Here is a 14,250-nt window from a genome sequence, read left to right as displayed (position 1 = left end):
TGCCCTCCACTGAGGGCAAGGGCTGTACCAACATGATGGACAGGTACTCCACTACACAAGGCTTCTGAAGCGGGTGGGTGAGTTTGTGGCCCAGAGTGTGTACAACTGTTTCTCTGTTTGAAAAACAAGAAAGGTGCCCAGGGGGTCTTTACAAGGTGCACACAGAAGCTCCCGTCCATCGAGGGGACCTTCTTTCAATCCTTGCTCAACTTCATCTGGTTTCTGCTGCTGGCTGTGGACAAGCTGACTGTGTTCACAGTGAACACCACCTGCTTCCCTACATGGGAACCCCATGTACAAAGTGTACCTGGACAGGGGAGCTGCCAAAGCAGACCTCCTCCAGAGAGGTCAACCTGAAACAAGCTGAGCAGCCTCGTGGACTCCTCACAGCAGGAGGATGGGGACGAGTGCCAGGATGACAGAAGCCCCATCAGCCTGCACAAAAGCTCCTGGCCAGCATGGAGATGCCCGTGACCAGCACCACTGGGAAGGATTCAGTGCCAGGTTGGGCATGAGGCCTCTTACACAGTAGGTTCCTGTTCCGGGGCTGGACGGACCACCTGTACAGTCTGTCCCTATTTATTATGGAGGTCAAGGGCTGTGAGGTAAGGACCAAGCACAAAGCCCAGCTTCTGCTGTCCACCGATGTACCTTATATCTTCCACAATAAAGCACAAGTCCTGCTGCAGCACCCTGTGCCATCCTTGTCTCTGGTTCCTTGTGGAGGGCTCTAGTGGGACAGGCAGCCTGGTTTCAGTAACTTGTATCCCTTCTTGTGTGTCCACTGTTGCCATGGCACACCAGAGGAGTGGTGCTCACTACTGGGGGCTATGCAGGAACCTGAATCCTGCAGATGAGAGCGCTTTCTTGTTTGATTTCTGTTTGGACACAGAGTTGTTTTGCAACCATGGTGAGCTTTTCAGGGACAGAATATGTTCTGTGGTGGCCAAGCTCCTAGGAGGTAGAGATCAGTCATTCAAGCTATAGCCCTGCTGGTCCCCATGAGCCCCATGCTGTTGCTCTGCAGATGTTTTAAAGGGTGTAGTAGGTTCTCTTTCCTTCATGTTGTTGTATTTTTTTCTGGGTGAGTGATTTTGCAATCTAATGTTTAGGACTTGACCATTTTATGAATCCAGGAGTGAGCAACCAACTCTATTACCACAGATAACGCCCATGCTACTAGTCAGATTATAAAGGGAGACTCCATATTTTTCACAATTAAAATAAATAAACTTTCTGGATTACAACACTCTAAGCTGCTTGGGAAGGAAGTAGATGTGCCCTATTTTCTATAAAATTGGATTTAAAGGAAGGCTTATGTCGTCAGTTGATTAGTTCTGAATTTTTTTCTAAAGGTCTGTATATGTTTTGGATCTATTCTTGGTTTAATTTCTCTGACCCAGATATATCTAGAATTTTACCCCTTTTATTAGGGTTTCCTGGTTCATAGATTTCAGAACTGTCTAGCCTTGTGATTTTTAAAAAATTATTTCTTGAGATTATCCTTACATCACTTTCCCTTACCCTTTCTTCGTCTCAATCCCTCCCATGTACTCTGCCTGGTTCTCTTTCAAACCATGGCCTCTTTTTTCACTCCTGCACACATTCATTTATATACATATATGTTTCTACGTACATAAACACAACCTGCTCAGACTATATAATCTTTCTTGTATGCATGTTTTTAGGTTTGACCATTGGTTTTGGGTCGCCAGTAATAAGTGTGTGCTCCTCATGAGGAAGACTGTTTCTCCTACCCTCATCATTCTTTGGTTGAGGTGTTTTTATTTAGGTTTGAGTCCTTGGGTTTTTGCTAGTCCATACATGTTGGTGAGACATTATGGGAAATGCTTCTGTTATTACTTGGAGACACAGTCTCACAGCAACTCCCTACTCTCTGTACTCCCTGACTCTCTGTCCCTTACAATTTTTCCACCTCCTCTTACTCAACTTTCACTGGGGTGTGGGAGTGTGGACTACACAACCCTGTGGTTTGATTGATTGTGGTTTTGTGTAGTGGTCTCCATCTGTTGCAAAGGGAAGTTCATTGATGAAGGATGATGACTATACTTATCAATGAGTATAAATTCATGTTTATAGTTGTTACAGGTTATTCTGGTTTAGTGGCTGTACAGTTTCCTATAATAACCATAATTTCTCTAGGATTGAGTAGTTAGGTAGTTTACCCCTACAAGGGTATGCTATTCCTTTTGACGTATGGGTCTTAAAATCAATTGGAGAGCTTGTGGTTAGCACTAAGGTATGTTTGCCAATAGTGAGTTTGTAGGGTTATCATACCCTGCTGGTTATTGTTGTGGGTTCATAGGTATCAAGATGGGTTAAGATTGTGTAGGTTGTCTCCTTTCTGTAAAGCTTGCATGACCATGGAAGTTAGACTGCAGAAAGGGAATGATCAAGTCAGTTCAGTTAACAGGTCTCAGGGATCTTTTTCTGAAGAGTTTGGTGTCTTCATCAATAGGGAATTACACTCTGGGCGGGAACAAAGGGCAACATCACTAGGCTGTATGTTTTAAGAGTCTCTTGAGAGCTCTGACCAACAACTCAAATACAGCTTCTCATATCTGGCACAGCTGCCTTAGTTAGGAGACCTTTGGTTCTTAGGGGAGCACTGCCTTTGCATATGATAAAATCTCACTAACACTGTACATACTGACTAACATGTATATTTTGTGTGTGTGTGTGTGTGTGTATGTGTTTAGGTAAAGAGTTAATAGTATGATTCTTTGTGGATTTTTGAAACTTTCTTATGGTTGATTAACCAACCTCCGTCCTTCTCCTCGTCTCCCTTTCTAAGAAGCCCCATGTTTCACATTTCTGCTCAGATATCTAGTATTCTATTTTCCTTTGCCCTCCTCTCTGTATTTATCTCCCTCTTCCCCTCTAATCACCAATCCTTTCTGTTTCTCCTTTATGGTCACTCTTACCCTGACATTACCCTCTCTTTGGTTCCCCAACAACCTTCTTGTGAAGGAGACAACCACCTGATCCTGGTAATTAGCTCTATTTTATTTAACAGAACATGTACTCACATGTGTAAGTTTGGACCTAGGAGCCTCCAATAAGAGAAAACATGTAATATATTTTTTCTGTGTCTGGGTTACCACACTCAGTAAGATCTTTTCTAGTTCCATCCATTTACCTGCAAAGTGTATAATGTCAGTTTTCTTTATAGCTGAGTACTATTCCATAGAGCACATGGATCACAATTTCGTATCCATTTGTCAGTTGTAAGACCCTTGGTTGTTGTCATTTTCTAGCTTTATGAATAGGGCAGAAATGAGCATGCCTGAGAAAATATCTGCAGAGTGGATGGTTGAGTTCTTTGGGCACATGCCATGGACTGGTATAGCTGGGTCATCTGGTAGATATTTTTTTTTATTTTTTGAGGATTCTCCTCAGTAATTTCCAAGTGACCAAACCCATTTAGAATCCCAACAGCAGTGGATGTGTATTTAGTTCTTGGCACTACCATCTTTGTTCTCTATCTTAGTTTGGCCCATTAAGCATTTGACCACTTTTCAAAAGTCCCAAAGTCTTCCACATCAAAAAAGTAAAACAACAAACCAACCAGACCAAACCAAACTAAGATTACCAGCTTAGGACTGTCAGCAGCTATTAATACCCCACTCTCTGGTACCAACCTCGGTATTAGTTATTTTTCTATTGCTGTGATAAGACCAAGGTAACTCATAGAAGAAAGAATTGGTGGCAGTTGAGGTGACTGAGGAAAGCCTTGGTGGCTAGGCCTGGGCCTGCTCCCTCAGCATTTCAGGACCTGAAGGGGCCACATGGGCCTGAAGGTGATGGTGGGAGTCAAGGCATGGAGGAGCAGAGAGAGGCCGACTCCAAATCACTGAATACCAACTCTTAGGAGTTGGAGCTGTTGGAAAAGCCAAGCCTGCCCTGGTGATACAGCTAATTCAGAAACAGTTTGTAGAGAGCAGGCCTGAGGCAGCAAACTCCACAAGAGTAGGACTGAGCCAGCAACCTGGGCTGGAGTAGAACTGAGACAGTAAACTCCACAAGAGCAGGTATAGGGGAGCAACCACTGAATGAGTGGACCAGGGCCAGAGACCTCTGCAAGTTTGTGCATGAATCTGAGACCTCCAAGGGGGTATATCTGAGCCAGGACCCCTGCTGATCCAAACGTGAGACTGGGACCTCCAAGGAACTAGGCCTGAGCCAGGACCTCTGTGGGTCTGGCCATGAGTCTAGGACCTCCAAGAGAGGAGGAGAAACCATAGACCTCTTCAGGTCCAGGCATAAGTCTGGGACCTCTGAGGCAGTGGGCCTGATCCAGGATCTCTGCAGATCTGGGCATTGGTCTGGGACCTCCAAGGTAGTAGGCCTGAGCCAGGTCCTCTGTAGGATCAGTTGCACACGGGTCTTGACCTCTATGGGAATAGATCAGAGCCAGAGACCTTTGCAGGACCAACCCCAAGCCAGGGACTTCTGCAGGAGCCGATCCAGACCAAGGACACTTACAAAACAGGTCTGAGGGAACAATCTAGGCCAGTGAACCCCACAGGGGCAGGACTGAGACATTGACCTGTACTGGAGTGAACCTGGAAAGGCTGAACTCCACCGGAGCAGAAATAAGCTACAGACCTTGATCAGAGATGGCCTGAGGCAGTGAATTCTACAGGAGCAGGACTGAGCCAGAGACCTAGCCAAGAGCAGGCCTGGGACAGCAAAGAACTCCACAAGAGCAAACGCCATGGGAGTGGTGCAAACCCCGGGAGTGCTTAGCAACCTCCAGGAACAGAGAGTGACCAATCAGTAACTAAAACCATAGCACTTGCTGCACCATGAGAAAAAAACATCTGAGGCTTGGATCCACCGGCACCTGGAAGATTAATTACCAGAGTCACAGACAGCCCCAACTACACCAATTAGAGGAAAAGATGAGTAGACAAGGTAAGAACACAGGCAACACAACAAAGAACAACACGACACCAGTAAAATCTAGTGACCCTACAACAAGACTTGAACAACCATGTATCAATGAAGCAGAAGAAAATGACCTAAAAAAATAACTTCAGGAGAATGTTTCAGATGCTTAAAGAGGAAATGAGACATTCCCTCAAAGAAATGGAGGAAAAGACAAACACAAATTGGAAGGCATCAACAAATCCCTTAAAGAAACCAAGAAAAACATCTGAAGAAGCTATTCAAGACTTGAAAACTGAAATAGAGATAATAAAATGAAAAAAGACGGAACTTATAGAAGCAGAAATCATGAGAAAATGATCCAGAACCACAAATGCAAGCATAAACAGCAGAATACAAGAGATGGAAAACCTCAAGTGCTGAAGATACAATAGAGAAAATAGACTCATTAGTCAAAGAAAACGATAAATCTAAAAAAAGCTTAACCCAAAACATCTGGGAAATATGGGACACCATGAAAAAACCAAACCTAAGAACAATAGGTATAGAAGGAGAAGTTCAACTCAAAAAGCACATAAAATATATTCAATAAAATCATGCAAGAAAATTTTTCCAACCTAAAGAAAGGCATGCCTATAAAGATACAAGAAATTTACAGAAAACCAAATAGACTGGACCAAAAATCCTTCACCACATAATAGTCAAAACACAAAACATACAGAATGAAGAAAGAATATTAAGAGCTACAAAGGAAAAAGGGGGAAGCAACATATAAAGGCAAACCCATCAGAATAATACCTAACTCTAAAAACCAGAAGGTCCTGGACAGATATTATGCAGACACTAAGAGACCACGGATGCCAGTAAGACTACTATACCTGGTGAAACTTTCAATCACCATAGATAGAGAAAAGATATTCCATAACATAACCAGGTTTAAACAATATATATCCACACATCAAGTCCTACAGAAATCACATGAAGGAAAACTCCAACCCAAAGAAGTTAGCTGCACCCATAAAAACACAGGCAATAGATAATCCCATTCCAGCAAATCCCAAATAAGGGGAACACACCCTACCACCAAAATAAAAGGAGTTAACAATCACTGGTCATTAATATCTCTTAATATCAGTGGACTCAATTCACTTATAAAAAGACGTAGGCTAATGTATAGGTACGAATACAGGAGTTGACCTGCAGCATACAAGAAACACACTTCAACTTCAAATACAGATATTACCTCAGAATAAAGGGTTAGGAAAAGATTTTCTAGTCAAATGGCCCTAGGAAACTAGTGGATGTAGATATCCTAATATCTAACAAAATAGACTTCAAGCTAAAATTTATCAAAATAGATAGAAAAAGGTATTTCATATTCATCACAGGAAAACTCCATGAAAATGAAGTCTCAATTATGAACATATTTGCCCCACATACAAGGGCAGCCACATTTGTAAAAGAAACATTGCTAAAGCTGAAATCTCACATCAAACCCACATACTAATTGTGGGAGATTTCAACACCCACTCTCAACAATGGACAGGTCTGTAGACAGAAATCTAACAGAGAAATAAGGAAACTAAGAGATGTCATGACTCAAATAGACTTAACAGACATCTATAAAACCTTCCAACCAAACACAAAAGAATATACCCTCTTCTCAGCACCTTATGGAAACGTCTCTAAAATAGACCACTTACTTTGTCACAAAACAAATCTGAACAGATACATAAAAATTGGAATAACCACCTGTATCTTATTAGTTCACCATAATGTAAAGTTAAAAATCAATAAAAACAAATTGCAAAAAGTCTGCAAACTCTTGGAAACTGAATATTGCTCATCTAAAATATCACTAGGTCAAGGAAGAATAAAGAAAGAAACTAAAGACTTCCCAGAATAGAATGAAAATTAATGCACAACATACCCAAATTTATGGCACAGTATGGAAACAGTGCTAAAAGGAAAGCTCATAGCACTCAGTACATACATAAAGAATTTGGAGAAATCTCACACTAGTGACATGACAGCACACCTGAAAATCTAGAACAAAAAGAAGTAAGTGCACCCAGGATGAGCATATGACAGGAAGTAACCAAACTGAGGACTGAAATCAATAAAAGAGAAAGTGAACAATATAAAGAATCAAAGAAACAAAAAGTTGGTTCTTCGAGAAAATAAAAACAATGGGCAAATCCTTTTCCAAACCAGCCAAAAGGCAGAGGGAGAGTATCCAAATGAACAAACTCAGAAATGAAAAGGGAACATGAGCCAGGCGATGGTGGCGCACGCCTTTAATCTCAGCACTCGGGAGGCAGAGGCAGGCGGATCTCTGGGACTTCGAGGCCAGCCTACCAGATCTAGTTCCGAGACAGGCACAGAGCTACAAAGAAACCCTGTCTCGAAAAACCAAAAATAAAAAAGAAAGAAAGAAAGAAAGAAAGAAAGAAAGAAAGAAAGAAAGAAAGAAGAAAGAAAGAAAGGAAAGAAAGAAAGAAAGAAGAAAGAAAGAAAGAAATGTGAAGAAAAGAAAAGAGAAGAAAAGAGAAAAAAGAAAAGGGAACATGACAAGAGACACTGAGGAAATTTGAGAATCATCAGGTCATACTTCAGAAACATGTACACCACAAAATTGGAAAATTTAAAAGAAATTGACATTTTTGTGGTTAGGTGACATATACCAAAATTAAATCAAGATCAAATAATTTAAACAGACTGATAACCCCTAATGAAGTAGAAGCAGTCATTAAAATCTCCCAACCAAAAGAGCCCAGGACCAAATGAATTCAGTGCAGAATTCTCACAGAATTGCAAAGAAAAGCTAGTACCAATACTCCCCAACATATTCCACACAATAGAAAGAGAAGGAACATTGTCAAACTTCTTTTATGAAGCTACAGTTATGCTGATGCCCAGACCACAGAAAGCTGCAACAAAGAAAGAGAATTACATATTAATCTCCCTCATTAACATTGATGCAAAAGTACTCAATGAGCCAGGCAGTGGTGGCTCACAACTTTAATCCCAGCACTCAGGAAGCAGACAGGAAGATCTCTGTGAATTCAAGGCCAGCCTGGTCTACAGAGTGAATTCCAGGATAGGTTTCAAAGGTACAGAGATAACCTGTCTCAAAACAATCAAAATACTCAGGAGAAGTCAAACTTTTGCTATTTGCAGATGATAGGATAGTATACCTAAGTGACCCCAAAAACTCTACCAGGGAGCTCTTACATCTGATAAATGTAGCAGAATACAAGTTTACTCAAAAAAATCTATAGCCCTCCTATATACAAATAATAAATGGTCTGAGAAATAAATCAGAGAAAAATCACCCTTTACAATAATCTCAAATAAAATATCTTGGGATAATACTAACCAAACAAGTTAAGATCTGTATGACAAGACCTTTAAATCTTTAAAGAAAGAACTTAAAGAAGACATCAGAAAATTGAAAGATCTCCCATGTTCTTGAATAGGCAGAATCAACATAGTAAAATTGGCAATGTTACCAAAAGCAACCTTCAGATTCAATACAATCCCATCAAAATCCCAACACAATTATTTACAGACTGCAATAGAACAATACTCAACTTCTTATGGAAAAACAAAAAACCCAGGATAGCCAATAATAATAATAAAGCTTGGTGCTGGCATGAAACAGACATGGATAAATAGAATCAAAGGACCTAGGCCAGAGTGGGCCTGAGAAAGCAAGCTCCATAGAACCAGAGAAGATTCAGTCCAAAGACATTTGCAGACCAGAACTAAGACGATGACCTGGGGTCAGAGCAGACCTGAGACAGCGAACTCCACAGGAATAGGTACAAGGGAGCAATGCTAAGCAAGTGAGCCACGGCCAGAGACCGCTAAGGATCCGGATGTGAATCTGGAACCTTAAAGAGAGTAGACCTAATAAGGAGCCCTGTGGGTCCAGGTGTGAGTCTGGGACCTCTAAGGGCATAGGCCTGAGTCAGGACCTCTGTTGGTCTGGGCATTGGTCTGAGATGTCAAAGGGAATAGGCAGGAACCAGAAACCTCTGCCAGTCTAAGCATGAGTTTGAGACTTCTGAGGGAGTAAGCCTCAGCCAGGTCCTCTGCGGGTCTGGGTGCACCCGACCATGGGAACTCTGAGAGAGTAAACCAGAGCCAGAGTCCTTTACAGGATTAACTCCAAGCCAGAGACCTCCACAGGAACAGATCCAGACCAGTGACATTTACAGAAACACATCTGAGGCAACAACCTAGGCTAGAGCACTCTGGAGACAACAAACTCCAAGGATGTAGAGCAAACCCTGGGAGCACTGAGTGACCTCCAGGAACATGGAGTGACCAACAGGGTTACTAGAACCGTGGTACTGACTGTATCATGAGGAACAACCATCTGAACCTTGGATTCACTGGCACCTAGAAAATTAATCAACAAAATCACAGACAGCCCCAACCTCAAATATTAGAGAAAAAGATGCTTAGATAAGGTAAGAACACATGCAACACCACAAAGAGCAGCACAACACCAGTAAAACCGAAAGATCTTACAATAGCAAGACTTGAACAACCAAATATAGACGAAGCAAAAGAAAATGGTATGAAAAATAACTTCAGGAGCATGTTTGAAACTCTTAAAGAGGAAATGAGAAATTCCCTCAAAGAAATGGAAGAAAAAAAAAAACAAAGAAAAAAGTTGGAAGACATCAGCAAATCCTTTAAAGAAAACCAAGAAAAGCAATCAAACATATTAAAGAAACTATTAAAGACTTGAAAACTGAATTAGAGCCAATAAAGAAAACACAAGCCGAGGGAATTACAGAATTTTTGGAGGCATCACACTTCCTGACTTCAAACTCTACTACAGAGATACAGTACTGAAAACAGCCTGCTATTGGCATAAAAATAGACTGGAAGACCAATGGAACCAAATCAAAGACCCCAGTATTAATCCACACACCTTCGAACACCTGATTTTTGACAAAGAAGCAAAAAATATCAAATGGAAAAAAGAAAGCATATTTAACAAGTGGTGCTAATGTAACTGGATATCAACATGTAGAAGAATAAAAATAGACCCATATCTATCACCATGCACAAAACTCAAGTCCAATTGGATCAAAGACCTCAACATAAAGCCAGCCTCACTGAACCTTATAGAAGAGAAAGTGGGAAGTACTCTTTAACACACTGGCACAGGAGACCACTTCCTAAATATAACCCCAGGAGCACAGACACTGAGAGAAACAATTGATAAATGGGACCTCCTGAAACTGAAAAGCTTCTGTAAAGCAAAGGACTTGATCAACAAGACAAAATGACAACCTACAGAATGGGAAAAGATCTTCACTAGCCCCACATCAGACAGAAGTGTGATCTCCAAAATATACAAAGAACTCAGGAAATTGGTCACTAAAAGAACACAGAATCCAACTAAAAAACGGAGTACAGACCTAAACAGAGAACTCTCAACAAGGAATCTAAAATGGCTGAAAGACACTTCAGGAAATGTTCAATGTCCTTAATCATCAGAGAAATGCAAATGAAAACAACTCTGAGATTCCATCTTATACCTGTAAGAATGGCCAAGATCAAAAAAGCTGATGATAACTTACGCTAGAGAGGTTGTGGGGTAAAGAGAACACTCCAGCATTGCTGGTGGGAATGCAAGCTGGTACAGCCCCTTTGGATGTCAGTGTGATAATTTCTCAGATAATTAGGAAACAGTGTTCGTCAAGATAACAGTAATACCGCTTTTGGCTATATATCCAAAGATGCTCAGTTGTGCCACAAGGACATGCACTCAACTACATTCATAGCAGCATTGTCATAGCCAGAACCAGGAAACAACCTAAATGCCCTTTGACCAAAGAATGGATAAGTAAAATGTGGTACATTTACACAATGAAGTACTACACAACAGAAAAAAAAAATGACATCTTGAATTTTGCAGGAAAATGGATGGAGCTAGAAAAAAATCATTTTGAATGAGTAACCAAGACCCAGAAAGACAATTATCATATGTACTCACTCATAAGTGCTTTTGAAACATAATCCAAAGAATACCATCCCACAAATCACAATCCCAGAGAATCTAGACAGCAATTAGGACCCTAAGAGAGACATACATAGATCTAATCTACATGAGAAGCAGAAAAATACAAGATCTCCTGAGTAAATTGAGAGCATGGGGACCTTGGAGAAGGTTGAAGGAGAGGTGAGAGGCAGGGAGGGGAGAAAAACTATAGACCTAAACCAACAAAAATCAATTTAAAAATAGAATTAAAGACCCTGATATTATTTTTATTCTTTCACTTTTTCTTTTTTTTCTCTTTATTTTACATTCCAATCACAATTTGCCCTCCCACCCTTCCTCCCGCCACCCCCCCCGCCATCTTTTCCAGCCCACTCCCCATCCACTCCTTCCAATGAGTAAGGGATCCCATGAGGAGCCAACAAAGTCTGGTACATTCAGATGGGGTAGGACCATGCCACTTCACCCTGCATTAAGGCTCACAAGGGCACACACAATAGTGAATGGGCTCCAACAAGCTAACTCATGTGCCAGGGATAGATCATGGGAAGATCCTGATATTAATGCATATACCTATGAAAATCTGATTTGTGACAAAGAAGACAAAATTGTACAATGGAAAAAAGAAAGCATCTTTAACAAATGGTGCTGGCATAACTGGATGTCAACATGTAGAAGAATGCAAATAGAACCATATCTATTGTCATGCACAGTACTCAAGTCCTCATGAATCAAAGACCTCAGCATAAATCTTGTTACATGGAACTTAAATAAAGAGAAAGCGGGAAGTAGCCTTGAACACATGGGCACAGGAGATCACTTTCTAGATAAAATACCAGTAGCACAGACACTGAGAGCAACAATCAATAAATAGGACCTCCTGGAATTGAGAAGCTTCTGTAAGGCAAAGGACATGGTAAGTAAGATCAAATGTAGCCTACAGAATGGGGAAAGATCTTCACCAACTGATGGAGGAAGGTCATTGGTTAATTAATAAAGAAACTGCTTGGCCTGATAGGTTAGAACATAGGTGGGTGGAGTAAACAGAACAGAATGCTGGGAGGAAGTGGAAGTGAGGCAGACACCATGCCTCTCCTCTCCCGGCAGATGCGATGGAGCAAGCCGCCAGGTCAGGCATGCTGAATCTTTCCCAGTAAGACTGGTGCTACACAGATTATTAGAAATGGGTTAGTCAAAATATGAGAATTAGCCAGTTAGAGGCTAGAGCTAGTGGGCCAAGCAGTGTTTAAATGAATACAATTTGTGTGTTGTTATAATGAGGCATAAGCTAGCCAGGCAGCCAGGAGCCAGATTGCAGCTCCCTTCTACAACCAACCCCATGCCCAAAAGAGGGATGATCTCCAAAATATATAAAGAACACAAAAAACTAGACATCAAAATACCAAATAATCCAATTTTAAAATGGGGTACAGATCTAAACAGAATTCTCAACTGAAGAATCTCAAATGGTAAAAAGACATTTAAGGAAATGCTCAACCACCTCAGCCTTCATGGAAATGCTAACCTAAATAACTCTGAAATACCATCTTATACCTGTCAGAATGGCTAAGATCCAAAACGCTGATGTCAGCTTACATTGGAGAGGATATGGAGTAAGGGGGACACTCCTTCATTTCTGGTGGGAGTGCAAGTTTGTACAAGCACTTTGGAAACCATTGTGGTGGTTTCTCAGAAGACAGAGAATTAATCTACTTCAAGACCCAGTATGACCACTCCTGGGCATATAGCCAAAGGAAACACAATCATACCACAAAGACATTTGCTCAACTATGTTCATAGCAGCAATACTTGTGGGTTTTATAATTTTTTATTTCTTAATTTAATTTATATTCCAACCACACTTCCCTTCCCACAGCTTCTCCTGTCCCCCTTGACTCCCCCAAGCCCAGCACATATGCACTCTTCCCAAAGGATAAGGGATCCTGGGGGGAGTCAACAAAGCATGGACCATTAAGTTGAGGGAGGTTCAAGACCCCTGTATTAAGGCTGAGAAAGGCATACCACCATAAAGAATGGGCACCACCGACAAGCTAACACCAGGTATAGATCCTGGTCCTACTTTCAGTGGCCCCTCAGGTAGCCCACACTACACACTGTCTCCCACATGCAGGGACCTAGTTTGGTCCATTGGAGGCTCCTGTGCTGTCAGTCTAAAGCTTATGTGTTCCAAAAATCTCAGTTCAGCTGTTTCTGTAGATTTTCTCTCTATGATCCTGACCTCCTTTCTTATACATTCCATCCTCCCTCTCTGGACTGGATTCCCAGAGCTCAGCCTGGTGTTTGGTCATGGATCTCTGCATCTGATGCTGTCAACCACAGGATGGCAAATGAATGGAACTAGAAAAAGAAAAACCTGACTGAGGTAACCCAGGCTCAGAAAGACGAACACAGTATTACTCATAAGGGAATACTAGATGTAATTTAAGGAGAACCAGACAACAATCCAAAGCTCCAGAGAAGCTAGGTGACAAGTAGGACCCTAAGAGGGATGCATGGATCACCCTGGGAAGATGATATAGATGAGATCTCCTAGAGGCAAGGAAAAGGTAAAGGAGCATTTTGTTCAACTTTTACAAAACCTTCTCTGCCTTCCATTTTAAAGACACATAGATATTAGAAAACTTCTACTGAGTTCAGAAATTGTCAATAATATCATAATAACTCAGAAACTAAGCATGATTTTAACTTACAATTCAGTGAATAAATGTTTAATAAATGGACCTAGTTTGATATTTGGGGTGAAAATATTAAGTTCTAAATATTTCTATATCACATTTTCTCAAACATATGTAATCTTGTCTAAAGGTTGAAAATTATATTTATTGCATTTCTATAATCCTTACCCAAATTAATATTTTGATCAGTATTGTAAGTTCCATTTAATGTATAAAATACTTAGAGATCTTAAAAAAAATATTTGAACATCACAAAAAATTATTAATAGCAAAATGTGTTACTTAGAGATAATTTAATGGTCTCCAAAAGTTACTTTGATAACCATTATGTAGTAAAATAAAATGATTAATTTGGCCATAGGCCAACATCTAATTATTGTATAGCAATAGAACACTTTACTTTTGCAATGGTGCAATAAAATAGCCTTAAAATATGAAAGAATTACATAATACAATCAATGAATATACACATGAATTTTTTATTGAAATGATTTTAAGTGTCTCCTGACTTTCAAAATATGAGTGCAGCACAGTGATTTCCTTCAGAAGTGGTGTATTCTACTAGAAGAATTGCAAATGGATACAAACAAAAAGATAAACTGTAGCATGACTAATAAAAAC

The sequence above is a fragment of the Alexandromys fortis genome, unplaced genomic scaffold (genome assembly GCF_014885135.2).
Source record: "Alexandromys fortis isolate MF-2015 unplaced genomic scaffold, M_Fortis_MF-2015_v1.1 scaffold_271, whole genome shotgun sequence".
Classification (NCBI taxonomy): Eukaryota; Metazoa; Chordata; class Mammalia; order Rodentia; family Cricetidae; genus Alexandromys; species Alexandromys fortis.
The sequence above is the reverse complement of the archived record's forward strand: the minus strand, read 5'-3'. Positions refer to the sequence as shown.